The sequence below is a fragment of the Rousettus aegyptiacus genome, unplaced genomic scaffold, assembly GCF_014176215.1.
Source record: "Rousettus aegyptiacus isolate mRouAeg1 unplaced genomic scaffold, mRouAeg1.p scaffold_m13_p_13, whole genome shotgun sequence".
Lineage (NCBI taxonomy): Eukaryota > Metazoa > Chordata > Mammalia > Chiroptera > Pteropodidae > Rousettus > Rousettus aegyptiacus.
Genome location: NW_023416288.1, coordinates 18,285,166 through 18,307,418, shown reverse-complemented (window position 1 = coordinate 18,307,418; position 22,253 = coordinate 18,285,166). Strand labels below are relative to the sequence as shown.

General features: G+C 34.4%; 1 pseudogene; it reads right to left on the bottom strand.

Moving 5' to 3' along the window:
* Positions 1-2,270: 2,270 nt before the first annotated feature.
* Positions 2,271-2,389, bottom strand: LOC118611106 (annotated as a pseudogene).
* Positions 2,390-22,253: the final 19,864 nt, after the last annotated feature.

Sequence of the window (22,253 nt, the reverse complement as noted above, 5' to 3'; positions counted from 1 at the left end):
TGTAAGAATATCAGGATGCTCTCTATAGTGGGAGCAAAAAGAATACGGAAGGTGTGTAGAAGGGATAAAGGTGGGAAGAGTTAAGAAGAACGTGACCATTTCTATATTCAGCTATGTGAGTCGGCCCAGAAACCCAAAGGGTTGAGTCTTTGCTGGCCTCTGCTAAAAGAGAGGCAAGCAGGCTGAGTTTCTCGGCTTGTGGCAGTGAACCAAAGTCTGCATGCGCCTGAGAGAGAGTCTTGAACATTTTGAATATCTAAATGGAGAAGTTACTCTTTGCAGGTCACATCTTCTTATGCTATCTTATTTCATCTGTCCCGAAGAATTTCTTGAACAACTGATCAGTTGGGTACTGTTGATACTGGGAACCTGCGAACACCAGGGGCAGAAAATCAAAGGATTAGACGAAGCCTCTTTCGTAAGTGTTTCCTAATTATAGTTGGTTGGAAGGGATGGTCGTGGGACCGGGGCAGTCGTGATGAAAACAGGACAGAAGAACTGAAGACCATGACTCCTATGGCAGGGCTTTTGCTGAAAACAACTTGGAGGCAGCAAAGCACATGAAAATTACTTTCCTGTAATTAAGATTAGAAACGATTTTGTGAAGCCTTGAGTTAGATTCCTTGTACCATCTTTGAGAGTCTGAGAGCTTCATATTCAAAACACTATGGTCGGATTATGCCATTTAAATGAAAATAACCTTTAAGAAATTATTTCACGCTTTGAATCCAGGTAATGTTAGATTTGGGTTGGCTCGACTGTCAGTGGACAGTATGGATCAGCTCTCAGTGCCCAGGGCTCTGCCCTGTTGTGATTTTGGCCCTAAAGGTAAAGGTCAAGGTCAACAAGAGATCATCTCTGGACTTACCTCCCATCCCCAGCAAAACACAGGGACTCTCAGTGATGAGGGGCTAACCCTGCGGGCGGTAGGCAATGCTTGTGGTCAGATGGGCAAGATCAAAGCAAGAGGTAGGGACTGATGGACACTAAGGCAGTTGAATAATTATTTTAACTTACTCCTCAGTATCTTTCTTTCCCACTTCACACACTTATGACTTCTCTTAAACCCCTAAACCACCTGCACTGTCACCAGGAAACCTAATCTCCTATCCCGAAAGAAAACTCTTAAAACTTCCCTTAACTTTTCATTAAATGTAAAGTTATCTCGACTGCTCTTTTCTGTACTCAGTAGATTATGTGTCTTCCTCTCTATTGACTCCATCTCCTCGGCTATGTACATGCTCAAAATTCTCGTGTCCTATAACCAAACATTTCCCACACAAGCCTGCTTTCTTCTGAGGCCACCAACCTCACTCTCCTCTCCCTTTCAACAATACAGTTCTTGAAAGGAAAATATCTTTTTGCTTTCTATTTTTTCATTCCACTTTCACTGTTTACTTCAATTTAGCTTCTGTTTCTTCCTTTCTAATGGAGCTGTTCACACAAAGGTCAACTCCATCTACTTCCTAATGGCCAGATCGAATTTCCTCATCTCAATTTTCATTGTATTTGATTTTGAAATAATTATTCAGCCACCATTTTGTCCCTGGCACTGTTTTAAGAATTGTTACATATTCTATTTAGTCTTCAACATAATCCTGTGTATTAGGTGTTTTATTCCATATTTTATAGAGACCCCACTTGACCCCACTAACTGCTTCTTCCAGCTGAACTATCTTTCTCTCTCAGTTTCTAAGAAACTACTCTTTCCTGGTTTTTCACCTGGTGTGGGGACTGCTTGTGCTCTCTTTCCCTGCGTTCTTAACCTGTGCCCATTCCTCTTCTTCTCCCCTCTGGTACACATTCTTTTTCAGTGATCCAAGTTAATCTGCTTCCATATCTGTATATTATTTCTGGGTTCTTGATCCATATTTTCAATGGCGTCATTAATATCTCTACTGCCATAAGAAGCCAAACTTAAGTCATTATCATCCCATTCACATTTGCAGTAAATAGCTGTGGAATCTATGTCACATTCCAGGGATTGTTTAACGCCCTGGGGACATTCAGATGAATAAAATACTGCCCTGTCCTTGAGGACTAGGAGATGGACTTGTAAATAATTATAATTTTAAATGTTGGTATTATAATAAAAGTATGAGAAGTAGATGAAGCAACACAAGAAGGGAGTCTTTAGCTGTCTGATGACTCAAAGAAACTTTCCCAGAAAAGATGAAAACTTTTTTTTTTAGGCGAAGCAACTCTTGGTTGACCTCACAGATTGCAAGGATCTTGTCAGCTTACAATCCCTTATTTATTTTTATTTTTTTCACCTATAGCACCTGGTCTTTCTAGGTGGTCTCCCATCCAAGTACTAACGAGGCCCGACTCTGCTTAGCTTCCGAGATCAGACTGGATCAGGCTTGTTCAGGGCGGCATGGCTATAGACGAGATGAAAATTTTGATATGACTTTGAAGGAGCTTTCTAGGCAGACGAGGGAGAAAAGACATTTAACGCAAAGGGCCCAGTTTCTGCAAATGCACAGAGGTTCCAGAGAGAGAATGGCATACCCAGGAAAGACTGTGGTTTGCTAGCTTGGATGCTTAGGATGGGCACATGTACTGAGGTTGACACTATCACTATTTATTGAACTATTTACCTAGAAAATATTTGACTTTTTTCCCTCAATAAATACTATCATAATCAGTATTGCTGATTCCATTTTCCTTAGAACTTTTAATCCTGTCTTATCCTTCTTTTCTTCCAGTGGTCACTGCTTTAGTTAAGGTTCTTATCATAAATTATTGTAACAATTTCTTGCTTACGATTTGAGAAAAAAACTGCCTGCACAGTTATCAAGCTCTTTACCCTGTTCAAAAACAAATATGTTTACAGATCTAGATGCTTTATTATGCTTATGTAAAATTGTGCTGGTTTTGAATTTTAAAATAGAACTAAGCAATTTTTAAAACATCAAAATAACTTTTATTAATGTGAAATCAGTGAAAAGAGAGCCACATAATTTTTAAAAAAAAAATCCATGGAAGCTCTTCTTGTCATCATATTTATCAAAATGGAACGATCGGTGTCAGAGTCTAGGCAGGCACAATTCTATCAAGTAGAAGACGACAATGGGATCAACGAAGATGGCTTTGAAAAGCATTTCAGGAGAAGGACATGCAATATGTTAGTAAAAGGGTTTGGAATATGACAATTAGTAAAGAAGCAATGGAAAACGTCAGAAAAGTCAGATCTGTTTTATTAGGAGAAAAGGGAGAAAAATAAATGGAAATGGGTGATGTATCTATGTAGTCAGGTTCCCGGCTGTACCATGCCCTGACATGCACAATCCCCCTCCTTTTTTTTTCAATTACGGTTGACACAAAATATTAAATTAGTTTTATAATGATTAGACATTATATAGTTATCTCCCTGTTATTCTAGTACTCACTTGACATTGTACATCATTATTACAATGTCATTGACTCTATGTTCCTTATGATGTACTTTACGTCCCTGTGACTACCAATTTGTACTTCTGAATCCCTTCACCTTTTTCACTCAGCCCTCCAAGCTCCCACTCATCTGGTAACCATCAGTGTGTTCTCTGTTTTAATGAGTCTGTTTCTGTTTTATTTGTTCATTTATTTTGTTTGTTTTTTTTATATATTCTACATATTAGTGAAATCATATGGTATTTGTCTTTCTCTGACTGACTTATTTCATTTAGTGTAATACCCTTTAGGTCCATCCATGGTGCAAATGGTAAGAGTTTATTCTTTTTGATGGCTGAGTAATAGTCCATGGTATTTATGTAACATTTTCTTTATCCAATTGAGATGGCTTTAACAGATTTTTCATCCTCACCTTAACAAATGGTTTCTATGCAATAATAATACTTTATATCTATAGCTGTAGTGAATTTCAAATAGTTTTTTGTAGATTTTATCATTATTTTAACTTTATAAAATTGTTATTATTTTTTACTTTAAACAAATTTTTATTACATAAAGGTAAACTACCGAGGCATTTTTATTAGTATTCTGCTAAATCAGGATTTTAGTGCTTACCATCATCCAAAGAGAAGTTAAGAAGCAGTCTTTCTGTAGAGAGTAAGAATAATTGTGTACAAAGTAGAATTATGATTGTTTATTTCACAAATGGAAGGAATTGCAACAGAGCATTTGAGAGGCTTGCTTAAGATGAAAAGAGCTACTTTCAAATCAATAGATCTGGAATCAGGTCGGTCATTCTGGAGCTTTTGTTATTATATGACCCTGATTCAGCAATTACAGAGAGAACCGAAGTTATATACCAAGATGTAGGTTTATTGAAAACTGATCTTGAAAATTTTTGAAAATCGATGTGAAATTTGCAAACGAATTAATTGTCCTAATTATTGATTATATAGTTTTGTCTTCTATGAATCTCTTTGTTCAGGCACATTTTCAGTTTCATACAGTCAGCTTATTATCTTCATTTAGCAAAAATATACTCATATCTATCACAATATATATCCTGATTTAGGGATTGGTAAATTTGGTCATCATATGATTTGGGATTTTATTATCATATAAATACTACAGGTGTTGAAAGGCTATTGTATTGGCTACTTCCTAATAGATCTCTTTCCTTTGTCGAGGCATTAAAAAAATAATAATACTTTTAATTCTCTCTCTCTCTCTCTCCCTCTCTCTCTTTTTCTACTAGAGTGAGTATTGAAAGGAAAAAATGTGTGTTTCTCACAATACTGGGTCCTGTTCCATGGAATGGAGTGACAGAGTCCTGGTTAGGGATTCAAAATGTCCTGCTAGAATATTTAGATGACTTTAAAATGTTTTAAAAAAATAAGAAAAAGTTAATATCAATCATTTCTTTAAATGTATTTCAGATAATTTATTATGGCATGAAATCTATCTACCAAATGTAAGGTCATTCTTTAATCTTTAGGGGAAAAAAATGCTAACCAAGGTCAATGAGAGGCCTTTTGATTCTTCCCTTTGGGCTCACTAAAATGCTCTCTGCTAGGGTGGGAGGTGAAACCACTAAGGTAGCCAACAGGCACAGAGGAACTCTCTAGAGCTTCTGTACTTTTGTCAAATTTAGTTATCTTTTTAACAATGCATAATTTCAGATAATACATGCATGTTATTTATTTATTTATTTATTTATTTATTTATTTAGATTATATTGTGGGGAGGAAGTTTTTTTTTTACCATTGTTTCTGTAAATCATACTAATTTAAACTATATAATAGTTTCTTCTCCTAAAATGATGATACTTGACCATGGTGTGTAACATTTTATTTAGTGATAAAAGAATTCCAGTTTTTTTGAGTTTGTGAGTTCATCCCTAATCCTTGAAAAGTAAAGAGTGAGAAGGACGTCAAAACTCAATCAGCCACCAGGAAACAGTGACATTTCTTTTAAGGACTCAGAGATGTTAAAAAAGGGTATTATAATTGAAATGTCTCTTGCATTTGGCCCCAGCAATCTAACATAGCTTCTTTACTCACACACAAACACACATATATACCTTGTCTAATTATCTAAGTATTCATTCTATAAAAATATACAATATGGTAATGACCACTGGAACAGAAGTTTTTAAAAATATTTTAGGAACAATGGGTATCCCTGGCAGGTACGTTGGGGAAGGAGCATTGGATAAAAATTATGAATTAATTATTAGAGAATACAAACAACCTGAGAATAATTCAATTAACCAGTTGGGTTTGAAAATACAATAGAAGATTTCTTAACCAACTCTGAATTAACCACTTTGTCAGCTTAATCATCACTCTCCATTCCTTCTGTAAGTCATAATAATTGATGTCTATGGCATATGAGGTGCTCATGGCCACTGGACTACTTTCTGGCCAGCCCACATCCTTCTGCTGGCTCCAACTGAGTTATACACCTACTAAGAGTATGCTGTGATTGCTCCCAAACCTGTTAGTGACAAATGTGAGTTATACTGAAATTATTAAATATAATTATTAGTTTAAGTATCTAATCATTAGTTACTTAATTAAATATAAAAAAACCAATGAAACATAAGTTTGAAGATTTCTGATTTCTGTGAAACCTAAGTTGCACACAGTGGAAATACCAAAAAAAAAGTGAGTTATTTATGTAGTTCTTTGCTATATTAGATGTGGATAAGAACATTGTAAAAGATGAGTGTGTGAGGGACTCATTTCCTCATGAAGTTTGCTTCGTGAGTGTTTTTAAGTTTTTTTTATTTCATACTAAAAACCGTAAAACTAAAAATTGAGGATGATATATTACTGGGTCAAGAAAGATGATATGGAACTCTGATCATCTGATCCATGCTTAATGAAAGCCCTTAGCTCTACATGAGAAGATTGAAAATGAACATATATTTGTATTTTTAAGTTAAAATGTTTAAGATGTATGCATTACTTGTATGCCTACTCATTTCAAGCTGGCTTTTTGATTAACTAAATAACTGCTGGTTCCAATCACGTTAGAGGAGCATCTACCTCATCTAGTTTCAAATCAATGTTCTGTAAATGAACAACTAATAAACACTTGGCAAAACTTTTTCATAGGATTTGTTAATTTCATTAAGATGTCTAGGGGAAAGAAATTAGGAATCTCAGGGGACAGAAAGCTAATAATATTGCTGCCACCACAATGCAAAGAGAATGATTATTTTCAGAATTTAATAAATAAGGGCATAAAGATAACTTTAATCAAAATAATTGTAAATCCTGAGACTTTTTTTAAAAGCCGGAAAGGAAGAAACATGGGGAAAAACGAATCTTAAAACACAAGACTTATGCTTACAGGAAAGAGGGAAAGGATCAAAAAAACAAGGGGTGAAAGAGAGAAAGAGAGGGGGAGAAAGAGAGAGAGAGAGAGAGAGAGAGAGAGAGAGAGAAGAAAATATCAGAAAAAGGAAGAGAGAGAGAAAGAGGGCAGGAAAATGCATGTTCTGATATTCCTAAGGATTCAGCTTGGTTCTCAATTTTTCTGTTTTTGTTTACTCTGTTAGAAATCCATCTGTTTACTCAAGACTGGGTACAGCAGCTATTGACCTTTTCAGCTAAATTACTGTTAACATTTTTAATGGAGTCTGAGCACACAAATTATAAACCATCTAACAATATAAAGAAATTCATGATTCTATGAACCATTTCTTATTCTCTCATCAATCTAAAACAGCAAAAGGGTCTAGCTTTGTTATAGGTTAAGTTCTCTGGGAAATAGTCACTGAGATGGAGATGAGTGTGTTGATCATTTATTAGGGAACATTGCCGTTATGGAAGAGAAGAGAAGAAAACAAGACTGGACAGAGGGAACAGTTGGACTGGGGTTTAATCACAAAAAAGCCTGCAAGGGATTCAGGACTTCATACTACCTCAATGATCCCCTCAGTGATACGTGTGTGACGTGGGTAAAACAGTTATCTGGTTGAAGGCAATTCCTGGAGACCACTGAGGGCTGAGAGAAGTCAGCTGACAATACTTCTGGCCACTGAGGGCAAAGCCCTTCAGTCCTAAAGGCCATACAGCATGCATAACAATCTCTATGTTCTGTTTTGGGATTAGTGCAGGTTAATGGGGAAATCGTAGTCATTGGAGATGGACAGACCGGGGTTTCAATACTATTTACAAGTCACATGGTCTCAGGCAGGCTATTTCACTTCATATGATCTGCTTCCTCATTTTAAACTCCAGACGTAATATCCACCACACAGATTTTGGGTGAGAGGAGGATGAAAGGAATCAATTTTTATAAAAGACTGGCAAATAGTAGGTGCTCAGTAAATATTGGCTTCCTCCTATCATTTTCCAGTAAGCCAAAGAGCACTATGTATACAATATATTTTTTCACCTGGGCATTTTTCTCTACATGCTCCCTATTCCACTTGCCATTTGGAGAAGAAAATTAACAATATTTTTCCAGTTATATATTTTAACATGTTACTTTTTAGGCTTCTAAGAAAAAACATACATACAAAAATTTTCTAACTATAGTTTCAGCATAGGAAAAAAGCTAAGTTAAAGAAATAGCCGTTTTCCTTTTATCCACTGAAATCAGAGAGAGGTAGAGAGAGAAGGAGGGAGGGAGAGAGACAGACAGACAGACACAGAACACAGGGAGAGACAGAACAGAGACACACATAGAGTGTTCTGTTAACACTTAAGATGTTTTATAGCCTCCTTTTTTAATCTCAAAGTTCTAGGGCTTGTGGCATATTATGCCATCAAGCAACATTCCTTCCTCAAAGGAACTTGAGTCTGTATTAGCAACCTGATACTTCTTATAGCCCAGTTGAACTTGAAACAGAGTATTACAGTGGTTCTGAAAGTTTGGTCTCTGAGCCTCATCTGGGAAATTATAAGAGAAGTAAATTCACAGGTCCTAACCCAGATCTATTGAATCAGGAGTTCCAGAGGTGGTATCCAGCAATCTGTGTTTCAGCAAGTCTGCCAGCTGACTTAGTACATACTAAAAGTTTGATATTGTAGTAGTGTATCAGTTAGCATCCCAGCAGAAAACAGATGTCATATTTAAAGTAAAATAATTTAAGAAAAGTTTAATGAATTATTTATAAAGGTTGGCGAAGGTATGAGGGAAGCACAAAAGATAGGAGAGTCTCGTGGAGCTTGTAATAACAAAGCTGTTACACCATCCTTAGACTTAGAGGGATAAGGGGAGGAAGAGCTTACTGGACCCAAAAATAAGAACATCTTGTGGAGATGATATCTTGAAAGCAGCAAGCAGCCGAAACCTCTAGGACACAGGCTAAATCACTGTTGTCCCACAAGAGAGAGCTTTCTCTTTCCTGTTTTCAGTTGGAGCTTTCCATTGGCTGAATCCAACCAGAAGCTAGAAGGCATTGGGTCCCATTGATTTCTTATCCATGTAGTTCAGACTCCAAGAATGGAAAGCAGGGTGGGGAAGGGTGGAAGTCAGTCTAAATGGGCAAATGGAAGATATTCAATACAAGTAATAATCCTAAGTGTCAAAATTAATTTTTATTCATTTAAAATGTCTGCCTCCCTTAATTTTATTTTCTCCAGTTATTATTTTATTTTACTTAACTTTAGAAATAATTATCTTGCAACTCCCCAAAGATACCCTTTGTTTTTATTTTTTAAAATTATTATTGGCAAAGTCTGAAAATTATGTGAAATTCTTGAGGCTAGTAATAAACTCGGGTTCAGATTGTCTCATTTTTCTCTTTTCCTGGTGCTTATCTTTATAGGCATTGCTTCATTTAAAAGTAAAAATATGCCTGTAAGGCAAAAAATGAAAGTATTAGGAAGGATGTAAAGCCATGGGAACTTTCTGCATTGCTGATGCATAGTGGCACAAAAATTTTGGAAGCCAGTTTTATATTATCTGAAAAACTTGAACTGACTCAGCAATTCCACTCTTAGATTTATATTAGATTAACTCAACTCATGTAAAATTAATAAGAATTGTAATAACTAGAAAATTAACACAACCCAAAAGTTCATCAAAAATAAATTGTTGATCAACAATAATAAATTAATTGTATATTCATAACAAAGAATTGCCACAAAAATAAACTGAAGTTAATCACATCACCATGGATAAACCTCTCAAAAGACTTTTTAAATAAAAGATACAAGTCAACCAATTATATATAACATGATTCAATTTACATAAAGTTCATAATTAGACAAAACTAAGCAAGATATCATTTAGGGATACATCTATATGTGTGGTAACATTACCAAGAAACAAGGCATGGTTATCGTAAAAGTCAGAATCTGATTATACATGGTTAAATAGGTGGTTATACATTGCAAAGTAGTTGAAATACAAAGGCATTTAAATTCAGGTTGACACGGGGATCAATTTGTACCTTTGGGGTATTTCACCTTGATGAAGGTACACAATGTGTTAATGTCAAGTTTTTCTGGTTCTTTCTTCTGCTACATTTGAACCTGATATTGAGATGATACCTTGTCTACTGCACTTCCTGGAAATAAACTGCCCCTTTGATTAACAGCTATTTCCATTTCATATTTTTTACCCTCTTTGCCTGTCTTGTTTCCTTTTGGAAACTGACTTTTAGAAAAAGAGCCACTCTGATTTCCCACTAGTAATTAAATAAATCAGACCAGTTCAAGTATATTTTTACTCAAATAACAGAGTTCTCACAATTAGCACATCAAAAATTTTATATGTAAATTTTCAAACATACAGAAAATATAGGACAATATATAATGAATCTCCAAGCACTTCTCACCCAGTTTCAACAATTATTAACATTTTTCAAAACATTTTCTTCTTATAATGAAATTTAGATTTAATAAACATTGACTTTCCCAAGTGCTAGTTCGTGTATAGAAGTAGAATGCACATACTTTAAAATTTAATGGATTTGAAATATGTTTCAGTTCATTGCTTACATCACTTCTGTGATTTGGAGCACTTTTAGTTATTTTTTTATGTAGTAGAATAAATTGCATTTTTAATAGTATGTCATATAGTTGCCCGAGGTAACACATTCTCACACTGAATTATAATTCGCTAAGAAAATATATTATTTTTTTCTAAAGACAGGCACTAGTGTTCTGGATGGAATTAGGATTTGACTAGAATTTAAAATTATTAGTTGGCTGATGTTCAATAGTTTCTAATAGGTTATAGTTAAGTTATAACCGTTAACAGAGGAAAAAATTATTTTTTTTCTAAGTGTAGACATTTTCACTCCTGTTATGTTAATTTTATACCTTTGGATTGTTAGATAACAGATATTATATTTCCACATAATAATAGCAACAGAACTGTTCCCCTAAGTCTAAACACTAGTAACTGGTTTTAATTACAAGAAAGGGAAAGAAATGCTTCACTCTCCCCCTGCAGATGGTATCCTGCAGAAGAACGAAGGAGAGCAAACATGAATCTTTAAAAGAATTTTAAAGTTTTAATCACAACAGCAGTGAGAATGTGCCCAGGGTGGAGGTGATGGTGGACATTCTGCTCAGGCGGAGGAATATTCTTAGCTGACCGGAACCAGAACAGAAGATTACACTGGACTCTAAGCTTCACTCCTCCTTAAAGAGCCACACTAATAACCACGTGATTATGGTTCTCTGTAAGATAATTCTATTATACAGCAAAATCATGGAACACAAACTGTCCACATTCCAAGTCCTGAAATCTTGCCAAATGCAAAGTCCTCTTTTCTGTGTTACACATATCTGTTACGTTAATGCTACCTGCTGTTACAAACAAGCTCCAATAGGTATAATAGCTCAAACATGGTAGAAGTTTATTTTTTACAGAACTCCCAAAATTGGTGTTTCATATATATATCACGTGCCTACCGACAGCCTTAGCGAATAGTACAAAAAGGAGAGGAAATGGGTTCTATAGACAGCTGGGCATCTTTAGCCACAATTATACAGTTATTTCTCTGTGTCTGTAGGGTACAGGTATTTTCCACTTATGTATATGTGGGGCTTTTCATGAGCAGCCTGGCCATGGCCTGCTATGCAACAAAGTTAAGATATTCATTCAACTTTATGTAATTAGTTCCCCACGGCTTTTGATGTCAAGGACTAATAACATCTAATTCTTTTCGTAGAAATTGTTACATTTAAGGAAGAAATAGAAAGGGCACTAATTTTGGAGAACTAATGTAGCAGCTTAATATTTGCTCATTAGAGTCCATCATTGCCAACAGATTTTGTTCTTTGAAATAATTTTCATAATTACTTGACTAAATTTCTCCATGAAAATAAATGGTGACAATTAACTCAAATTTTGCTTTAGGATGTAGGTAATTAGTGAGCCTGTGTTTTCCAAATGTCTCTGTCATGAGGCCAGAGATGAAAATTCTAAATTCTTTCCTTATAAAAGGGCAGCACTAAAGTATACACGGAGGCTGATGTTCAGAATTATGAAATCTGAATGGAACTCAGACATTCAATTTCCACATTATTTTAGAACAGTCATTTCATTGTTCTTTATACCAGTGATCTTATTTACAAAATATCTCTTACAGATACGTTCCAAGGATTATATTGGGATAATATGAATAAAAATATTTTCGAAAATATAAAGTTGCTGTCTGAGTTCTAGGTGATATTTCTTCCCATTTTTGAGTTACCATTAAAGGTTGATAAAAGAAACAAAAATGATACCCTCGTTAAACAGAGACCACTAACTCAGCCACTGAAAGACCATATTTTTTGAAGAAGAGTAGTTAATTCTGGCTGTCTTCTGGATGCTACTTGGCAATGCCTTAAAATTGCCTCTGTGCTGCACTGAAAGCATAAGGGGTGGTCTTGTCGTCTCTGCCCTCACCCAGGACTTGACTCCTCCTGGAAGTGTGGGTTTGTTTTATAATCATGAACAGAGGAATTAGCTCTCCTGAGTAAATACCCTTTCTGTGAAGGTCAGAAACCCAAGCTCACTTTGTGCTTTGAGAGACAGTTGCCAACAGGAATATGAGCACTTGAACTTAAACCAGGACATAGAGACACATTCAAAAATAAGAATCATTAGTCTGGAGTTAATAATAAAAAGAAAAACTTCTTCATGTCTTATTGAGTAGAGCTCTAGCTACCTCTGAGTAGGAATTTAATGATCTTCCTTCTGAGAATTACTTTTCTATCGATCCTTTACATAAACAAATATGTCTTTTTTTTTTTTTTTTTGGCCTCAAGGAAAAATCCAAGCAGAGAAATGAAATGTCTTAATGGACTAATATTTGAAAAATAATTTTAAATATTAGAGTATAACAACTCCTTTTTATGCTTCATAAAATACCCAAGTATCCTTAAAATTATCCCTCTTTAATTCCCTTAAAAATCTTTGGGTTTATAGTATTAGATAGTTAGGTGAAACTTAACAAGATTTAGAGAAATTTTTGCTTTTTATAAAATAAGGTTTTATAAAAAAGAATTAGTAACTGGCTTGGCTTAGGAACACAGCATTATAAGCAGAAACGGTAAAAGGAACTGCAGAACTGAAAAATTGATGTAATGAGAAATATTTTGTGTTGATCGTGCCTTTGGCCTTTCTATCCTAGTGTTAGTACAGCTAACTTCCAGCTCTCAATTGGTATAAAGCACCTGCTACAGCCACTTAAACCTTTTCAGCAGCTGGTTCTTGAGTACCAACTGTGTGCCAGGCACTGTGTAAGTCACCAAGTTCTTGGTACTGTAGGAAATTGCAGAGACCATTTTAACTTGAAGTTCGAAAATCTCACAATGCTCTGAGGGCAGCAACAATCCTTGAGAATTTAAAAAAGAAAAAAATTCTCCTAAGTTAAAGAGAATGTGATGATGCCAAACGATTGCCCCAACTATTTCTCTAAAAAAAGAAAAGAAGGATTCAAAATTTAAGAAACTGCCATGAGGATTGTGTCCTTTATGCACCGATATTTTTGAAACCAATATTATTAACCATCAACATCATTGCTGATATAGCTTTCATGAAAGTTAATAGTTTAGAAATAATAGCTAACAGTTAAATGTCATGATATAAATTATAGAAGCTGTGTAGACTTCCAAATTTTCTTTCTCAAGCTAGCTGAACCGTTCCATTGAAAGGAAAAGAAAAAGATACACATTCAAACAGTACATATGTTTCCCTTTAGGCAAAATGTCATATAAATTGAGATTAATCAAATGTATACCTAAATTCTGGTGTCTCTCTGCACTATAACAGCCCCAAATTATTGCTTCAAAAAGAAAAAAAAAAAAAGATAATTCTGACCTTTTTAGCTGTGACTTTAATTTTACATAATTTTTAATTTTAATTTGGAGAATTATATTGAAAATTATCCCACTATCCATTGCCTATTCCAATATTCAGAAATTATATTATTGCTAACTTCAGATCAGTCGCTAACATTCTCCTTCTTGACATCTCTAATCAGTTGGCTTACGAGACATTTCAGCAATACTAACAATGAGTGAAGGTCATGTATTAGCCTCTGTTCCTGTAATCTAGTACTGACTGAGACAAGAGATCCTTAAAAGACTTGAACTAACTGTCTACCTCTTAGAAACTCCTGCTTTCCTCCCCATATTGGCTGTCCTGGGAGTTTCACAGTAGGAATTCAGCTTCCTGCTGTGATCAGAGGTAATAGGCACTCAGTTCTCATTTCAATGGTATGAGTAAAACACATCTTGGGAACTCCTAATAATTACTGCCTGTAGAGATTATATTGTGATAAGATGATCCTTCCATTAGCTTACTTCCCAAGGGATCCTTTCATCATCACATTTTTGATGATCTTGACCTCCACTCTCCCATAGTCACCCGCTCCAGTGATCAAGACTTCGGGTCTTCTTGTCCTAGTTATAAATGCCCTCCTGTAATGGACAATGAACTTTCTGGCTTTTATTTAAGGCTAATCCCTCCACGATTATCATTTTTATCTGCTCTAAAATTGCTCTTTAAATGACTATTCTTCTATTCTGCATTGTCAACTTTTCCTTCCTAATGCAGCATACACAAATGCAGTAAAATCTCTAATCAAAAAAATTAAAGATTCTGCCCCTTGACAGTAGAGCTTCTTCAGCTGCTATCATATTTCTCTGCTCCTCTTTTTGGCAAAACATCTTTAAAAGGTGAAGATATCCATTTCCTTATCTAACATTCTCTTATCCTACTCCAGTCCCCATCACTACATTGCTCTTTTCAAGTCTGTGATTTCCATGTTACCCAGCACTGTGGTCAATTCTCAGTCCTCATTTAACCTGGCCTCTTGCTGTCATGTGACATCATTGATCCCTCCCTCCCTCCTGGAACACCTCTGTACCACTCTTGCAGGACATCACTCATTTTTCTTCTTAGTTGTTTTCTGCTTCTTATCAGTCTCCTTTTTATTTTCTTCTCTTCTTCCTACATCTAATGCTAGAAAACCTCGGGGCTCAGTCCTCAATTGTCTTTTATTTTCTGTACTTATTCCCAGGGTGATTTCATTCTTTTCCAATAGACTTTAGAAATCATTTATATGCTTAATCCCCAAATTCATATCTCTAGCCCTGGCCTTTTTGTTAAGTTTGTCTATTGAATCCCTATACAGGTATGTCTAATACCTTAAACTTAGCATGTGTGAATTATACTTTGTATTTTCTCTCCTCTCTTTCCTAAACTTTCTTTTTCCTCAAAATACCTCATGTCATTAAATAGAACTGTTATTTATGAGCCAAAGTTTCTGTTAGAAAAGCCAGTTGGGGCAGAGGGATGTAACATGGTTGAATTCTCTAATTTATTTATTTGTATTCTGGTAGGCACCAGCCTCTTAATTACCCTCCAGCCATATGTTATGCTCCTAACTAAAAGCTGCATCTGTGGAAGAAATCAAACACTTTTCAACAATGTAATAAACAAACTCTAAATTGTCGTTGTTTGATATGCAATCAATGGTACATCATGGAACTAATTTCCATTGATCACTAATTTGTTCTGGTCTAGCCTGTGTTCTACCTAAAACATGTGTATGATCAGGTGATAAGGTACAGCCCAGAGAGCTAAAAGATAATTAATTTAAATACTGAGTTAAATCAAGGAATTATAAATGGCTCCAGGGGCATGTTGTGGGAGGTTTTGTTTTTGTTTATTTCTCTGTTTTAGCATTTCCTTTTTAGTTCTCTCTGAACTCCTCTTTATCGAAGCTCTTTGTTTTTCTGTTTCACATTTTTTAGTTTTCAGACTCAGAACCAAGGAAATCCTAGTTTCTATCAGCCCTCTACATTATTCTTTGTACAAATCAATTTGCCATTGTATTTAACAAGGCATATATTTATTTATCACCTATCTTGTTTTTTGAAGGATTTAAGAAATCTTAGTCTAAAAGTCTGTGAGGACCGTATTGATCATGAGGGCTTTTTGTGTTGTATATATTTTGTTTTGTTTTGTTTTGTTTCATTTTGTTTTGTCTACTTGCTTTACCACTAGCTTTTAGCATTCTAAATAGCTTCTTGGATTCTTCATCTGCCACATCAAAGTAATAACAGGCTCTTTCAGCAAAAAAAAAAAAAAAAAAAAAATTTACATGCTTAAAAAATCTTTGGAAAATATATAACACTCTAGATACACAAATTTTAATCTTTTGATGACATTGGAAGGGAAATAGAACCTTAGAAATTTTTCTTGTTTATTTCATTTTGATTTTTACTTTGTAAAATTTAAGAACTAATTATACTTTGTATGTAAGCCAAATGAAAATCCTTGCATATTTATGGATATTGAAGCCCAGCTAATTTTTCTTTTACTTTGCTATGTTTATTAAACAACACTTTAAATTTTACTTAAACAACTTTATACAGCAAGTTTCTATGTAGAATGAAGAATTCCCAAATGTAAAAAGAAGCACAGTTTCTTTCTCCAAAGAGATTAATCCAGGGAAAAGGATTCATCTAAGTAACTGTACTATGTTATATTTCCACACACAAAAAAAAAACTTGGTTTAGGCCTAAATATTTCTCCAGCTGGATTCTATGTATTATCAGGGATCTTCATAAATTTTAAAATTTATGTTATAATTTTAAATTCTTTTGAAAATGTTACTATCATCCTCTTTGAGAACATCTGGATGACTCTTAGGTAACCAAGAACTGCTGTAGACTTAAAATATGTCTGTGTTTGCTTTTTTAATCAAGTTGGTATCCTAAAGTGACAGGTTATTATTTTTTTTAATGCATTGATAGGTTTGCTTTGTTACTTGCTGTTAACTTCCTAATGTCAAAGTGATAGCAATAGCCCGACATCTGTTGAATATTCTTTCCTAGTTACAAATACAATATTTCCTAAAGTAAACATTTGCAATTGAACAATATATCCTGATTTGACTTTAGCTTTGAAATATATTTGAAAGTATTACTTTGACACTACAAAAAACAACTGTGGAAATTTTTTTTGATGTTTTAAGCTAATAATACAGCCACAGTCAATCAAACTAATAAATGCTAATGATGAGTTTGTTTGATGTAGATAATGCCATGGTGTACTATATATATGAAGTTTTGCAATTATTACTATATATATATATATATATATATATATATATATATAAATTGTACCACACATTGTTGTAAGCACTGTCCATGAATTAATTTATTTAATCTTGTGTATTGGCAAGATAATAGCCTTCAAAAATGCCCACATTCTTATTCCCAGAACATGTGGATATGTTACTTACACAGCAAAAGAGAGTCTACGGATGTAATTAAGGTTATGGACCTTAAATAGGGAGATTATCTTGGATTATCTGGATAAATCCAATTTTATCGCATGAGCTCTTACAAACAGGTAATTCTTTCTGGCTGGAGATCAGAGAGATGCAGCAGGATTGAGAGATCGAAGGTAGGAGAGAGACTCAGTCCACAATTAATGGAGAGAGCCAGGTGGAAAGTTTGAGAAGAAATGAGGACAGCCTGTGGAGTCAAACACTGACTCCCAGCTGACAGTCAGCAAGGACATGAGGATCACAGTCTTATAACTGTGAAGAACTGAACTTGGCCAATAATCTAAATAAGCTCAGACCCAATAACCTAAATAAGCTCAGACCCTTTGGTGTGTAATTTAAATATTTTGTCACTTTGGTCTAGAATTTATAACTGTTTCCATATATGCTAAAAGTAAAAATGAACTGTCTTCTGACCATATAAGTGGTACGGTGTGACAAAGACTTATGTAGAGATCAGTGAGTAGTATGGATTTGGCAAACTTGACTGTTGTAAGAAACCAATTGGTTCATAGCAATATTAGTCCAATTGCTCCAAATAGAGTTGTACAGTTCCAAGTTTTAAGAAAAGGATCATTCTATCTTAAGCATTCTAACCTCTTTTAAGGCCACTTTCAAATTCAAGCCAAATAAAATCTCTCTTAGTGTCTCACTGATGTTCTGTAAAGATCTCGAATTTCGTTAGGTATCACCAAATCTTTGACTTCTCTCTCCTAGCCCTTTAATGTCCAGTCCTTCAAGAAAAGACAAGGTGGTAAGATCAGACTTTGCTTTTTCTTTTTTTTTTTTTTAAGCATAGTTTAAGTGATATATCACAACAAGCATTTATGACTTTCTGCAATATGAGTTGTTAGTTGATAAAAGTGGTAATAAAGGGAGTTTATAAACTTCTTCTTATATCTTTGAAAATTGAGTGGTCCCAAATGTCTGGAACTGGAAATCCAGATAGCAATTGTTTGTTGTCCATTCAAATAGAATTTTGATTGCTTTTTAAAATTCTAATAAATCCTAATATCTTGTGTAATTCTCTGCAATAGATCATCAGTCTATGAGAAACAATTCTGAATGAAGTAACATGGTTTTATGAACAATGAATGTGCTGGAGGTAGAAATTCAACTTGATTACACAGGAAGGAAAGAAAGTGTTATTGGAATTAAATCTTTCAGATATATTGGAACTTTATGATTTCTGCAACATCATTATTATTTTAGAGTGCTTAAAATTTGTCTTAGGAATAAAAATATATGTTATACCTGGCAAAATAATTTGTCTATAAAATTTATATTTGAAATATTCTGTTCAGTTCTTTTGTATGTTTCACTTGAGTCACTCAAATAATGTTAGGAAAACTAAATTAGTCTAAAATGAAATTTATTCAACATTTAATAAGTGAATTCTGCTATCCTTCATATTAAATGAAGATTTGTTGAATGATGAATAGGGATTTTTTTTTTCTGTTGAGATATTATAATTTTTCCTACAATACAATTTCTAAAGGTTTTGCCTGCCTTTCAGTGTCACAAATCTCTCCTTTTTAAAGATGATTGCCCTTTTAATGTTTTACCATCATCTTTTGTCAGGAAAGATTCTAAAGTATTAAATAAACTTTTCAGTAACCTTTTAAATAAATCCCCCTCAACCACAGAAATGTTTAAGTCTTGTTCATGTGAGATAATAAGACAATTCTCAAAATCTGGAACAGTACTGAATCAGTTATTCTTTTAAAATATATTAATAAAAAATCCAAAATTTATGATCCTCTAAGAGAGAAAAAAGAGTGAACTATTTGGAAAGAGCAAAAAAAAATTTTTCTCTTTGCTATTAACTAATATTTGATGGCTTCAACTTATCTTGAGGTGTGTTAGTAATTAGAGAAAATATAGAATCTCTAAAGTTAGACATTGCATACTTATTTATTGTTTTGTAGTATCATCAGTCTAAAATCTGAACACCACTGGGTTCAGAAATATTGACTGAATTAAATGAGTCTATGTATATAAGGAACTAAGAGGACTTCCTGGGAGAGAAATCATTCCAAGAGAAGAAGGAATGAGACATAAAAAGGCTGACACAGACTAAGGCATGGAAGGGAAGGGCGAGTATGCATTTAGTATGGTGTTCATGTCCCAGTTCATATCCTTAACGATATGAGAGAGTAAAATGGAATCCCCTATAATAGAGTGTAAAATAGAACAGAGGAATAATCTTTCCTCTTTTTGAACTAAATGTTGAGTTCTGACAACTGCAGGGCTCCGATGCCTGAACAACAAGGCTGAGGAAAATCTGGCAAGACTGGCATGAAAGTATTTTCACTCTTTGATGCCTTAGGGAACCCCAGTGCCACCTGCAAGAGACTGTTGTACCTGCGGGGTATGGAAAACTCCCATAAAAGTAAAAGTGGTGGTTCTTAGCCTTAGGGAGACAGAGCAGAATAAGGAAGAAGCAGAACCCCCAACATAGCAGTTGACCCCATGGTGTTTGGATTTGTGAGAACCCAAGTGAGACACTTTCAATAATACATGAGGAGGAAAAGCCAGGGGCTGGGTCCTTCGTTAATATGTTTGGAAGAGTTTTATTCTTGACCACTCTGTGCCTTCCTTATAATAGATTCTCAATAATTGTATATTGAATGAATGATGTAAAGGTAGTTTGATAATATTAAAATTCAACAGAGGTAGAAGGAAAAACAGAATATAAAAGGTTAATAACAACCATTATTCAATACGATTCTCAACTGGCTTAGCTAATATATCTTTAGGATTTGAATATTTGAAAGACAAAATTAAAAGCCTATATTTATCAATCATTTGATGATGGAATAAAACTATCTCATTTTGTGGAATTTAAGCATTAATTAATTCTGACTTAAACATTTTGTGGAATTTAAGCATTAATTAATTCTGTCTTAGTAAGCATTAAGTCAAAGAATTTTAAAAACTAATGTAAATGTTGTGGAAAATTTTTCGTTTCCCTATTTTATACCTAGGACAATGTTCTGAAAGTTAAAAAATATATGTTACTTCTTAATCAAGATAATTTCATGATTATCAAGTTCTGAATATGAAGATTTTACTTTGTAGCTCCTTTGCTCTGAGACAAAGTTTAATGAATTCTGATATTTAAAAAATATCCTAGAAAAGAGGAATACAATGTCAACAATGAAGAAAAAGGATCCATTATTGAATAACATCGACACTACATGTTTTTGCAGCTGTCATACCAGTTTTTCTGCCTTACAGGAATAATCCCTGATGAAATAAATTAATTGATGTGCATTTTTGCTTAAAACCTAATTGGTTTTTGTATGTGTGAGAAAGCAAATGTTGAAGAAATATATATTCGATTGTGTCACTTTCTTGCTTAAGAACACTTGTTGACTCCCTACCGCCACCTGTTACCAGGTGCTATCCTCAGGAAGCAGACTTGGAAACTATGCTACTGTGCATGAGTTTTATTCAGAAATGGTTTTAGAATCAATCAACAATGATGGAAGGGAAGAAAAAAAGCAGAAAAAAAGCAGGAACAGAAGTGCAACTGAGAAGTTGTCTCAGTGGGGCTTCAACTGAGAAGTTCTGAGGTTGGCATATCCCTTCTGAGTGGTCCTGAGTTGGGGTCAAGAAACCAGGCCTTATCCATCTATGTCAATCAATCATTGAATGTGGACGACTGTGAGAAAGAGGTAGGACCTTGGATGAGATGGCTTTCTCCAGTTGAGGCAAACTCCAGATACGACTCAGAACTTTCTGCTGGCAGCACTCCTAGCAGCTGGGGAATTCAATAATTTATTATTGAAGAGACATCTGAGCTGCACATTAGGGCATCTACATGCCGCCCAATAATCCAAGACAGATCCAATCTATCTTTCTAGATGTATTCTCTACTATTATCCTACCAATATCATGGATGCCTATCAACTTCTTGCTCTTGTATGCCTCTATTAAAAACAATGACCTAGGCACACTCCCTTCCCACCCTTTAAGATCCCATATACTCCCTTAGCCAGAGTAAATGCTTCTTCTGTACATTTATACCATTAGCATTTATCTCACATTACTATTATCTATTTACTTACAACCCCCTCAATGAAAGATAGCTGCTTTTTACTTTATTGTACAACAAATACTTAACATAGTATCAAGTATGTAAAGGTCCTATAAACACTGAGTCACCAAATGAATAATGGATGCGCAATAATTCACAAAACTGAAGAGGAGGCAGATGTCAAACTGATTGTCTTTTTAAAACATGTCCTATTTATTGATGGTGGAGATCGAATCTAATAGACCAACATTTACCCCAGTGCTGGTAGATGTCAGAAACTGCTAGTATTTGTGAAAAAGACAAGTAAATAAAAGATATATTTTCTGTCTTCAAGTTCCTATAATCTATTTAAAGAGACAGGAAACAAAACAAAACAAAAAACCCATAAAAATGAATGGCATGACATAAAATAAAGTTTAATACAAAAATACATGAGAAATCATAGACAACTCACCTATTATAACTGGGATTTATTATAAAAAATAATTTATGAGTTTTTTGTCCAGAATTCAGTTTCCATCTTTCTAAAGAACAATAGTTGACACATTAATAAATTTCCCTGGATAACCTACACAATTCTATTTATTAAATTTAAAATAAGCTCTCAGTACTGAAAGTGATATATACTGTAAAAGCACTTATTATAATGTTTTTATTTGTATGTCAAATTTAATTAATTGATAAATGTGTTCATATATTCAACAAATATTTTGATGAGCATCCAATATATACCAGACACTGGGGTATAGCTATGAACAATTCAGATAAGCTCCTTCTCCTTATGGGGATCATAATATAGGGAGCTAAGTGTTATAAAGGGGAGACCGCAATGTGCAATGGTAGCACACAACGAGGGAGCATTCTTAGACTGGGGCTTCTTATATGAAGCAGGGTTAGGTTGAAATTTTAAGGGCAGGTTAGATAAGAACTGGAGTTTGGAAGGAAGAAGGGGGAAGGACGGGATCTAAGTAGAGAGATCATGAGTAAAGGTCAAGACATGGAAGGAAATATGTTAATAGAGCCCATTTGAGTAGCAAAAAAGAACAGCCATCT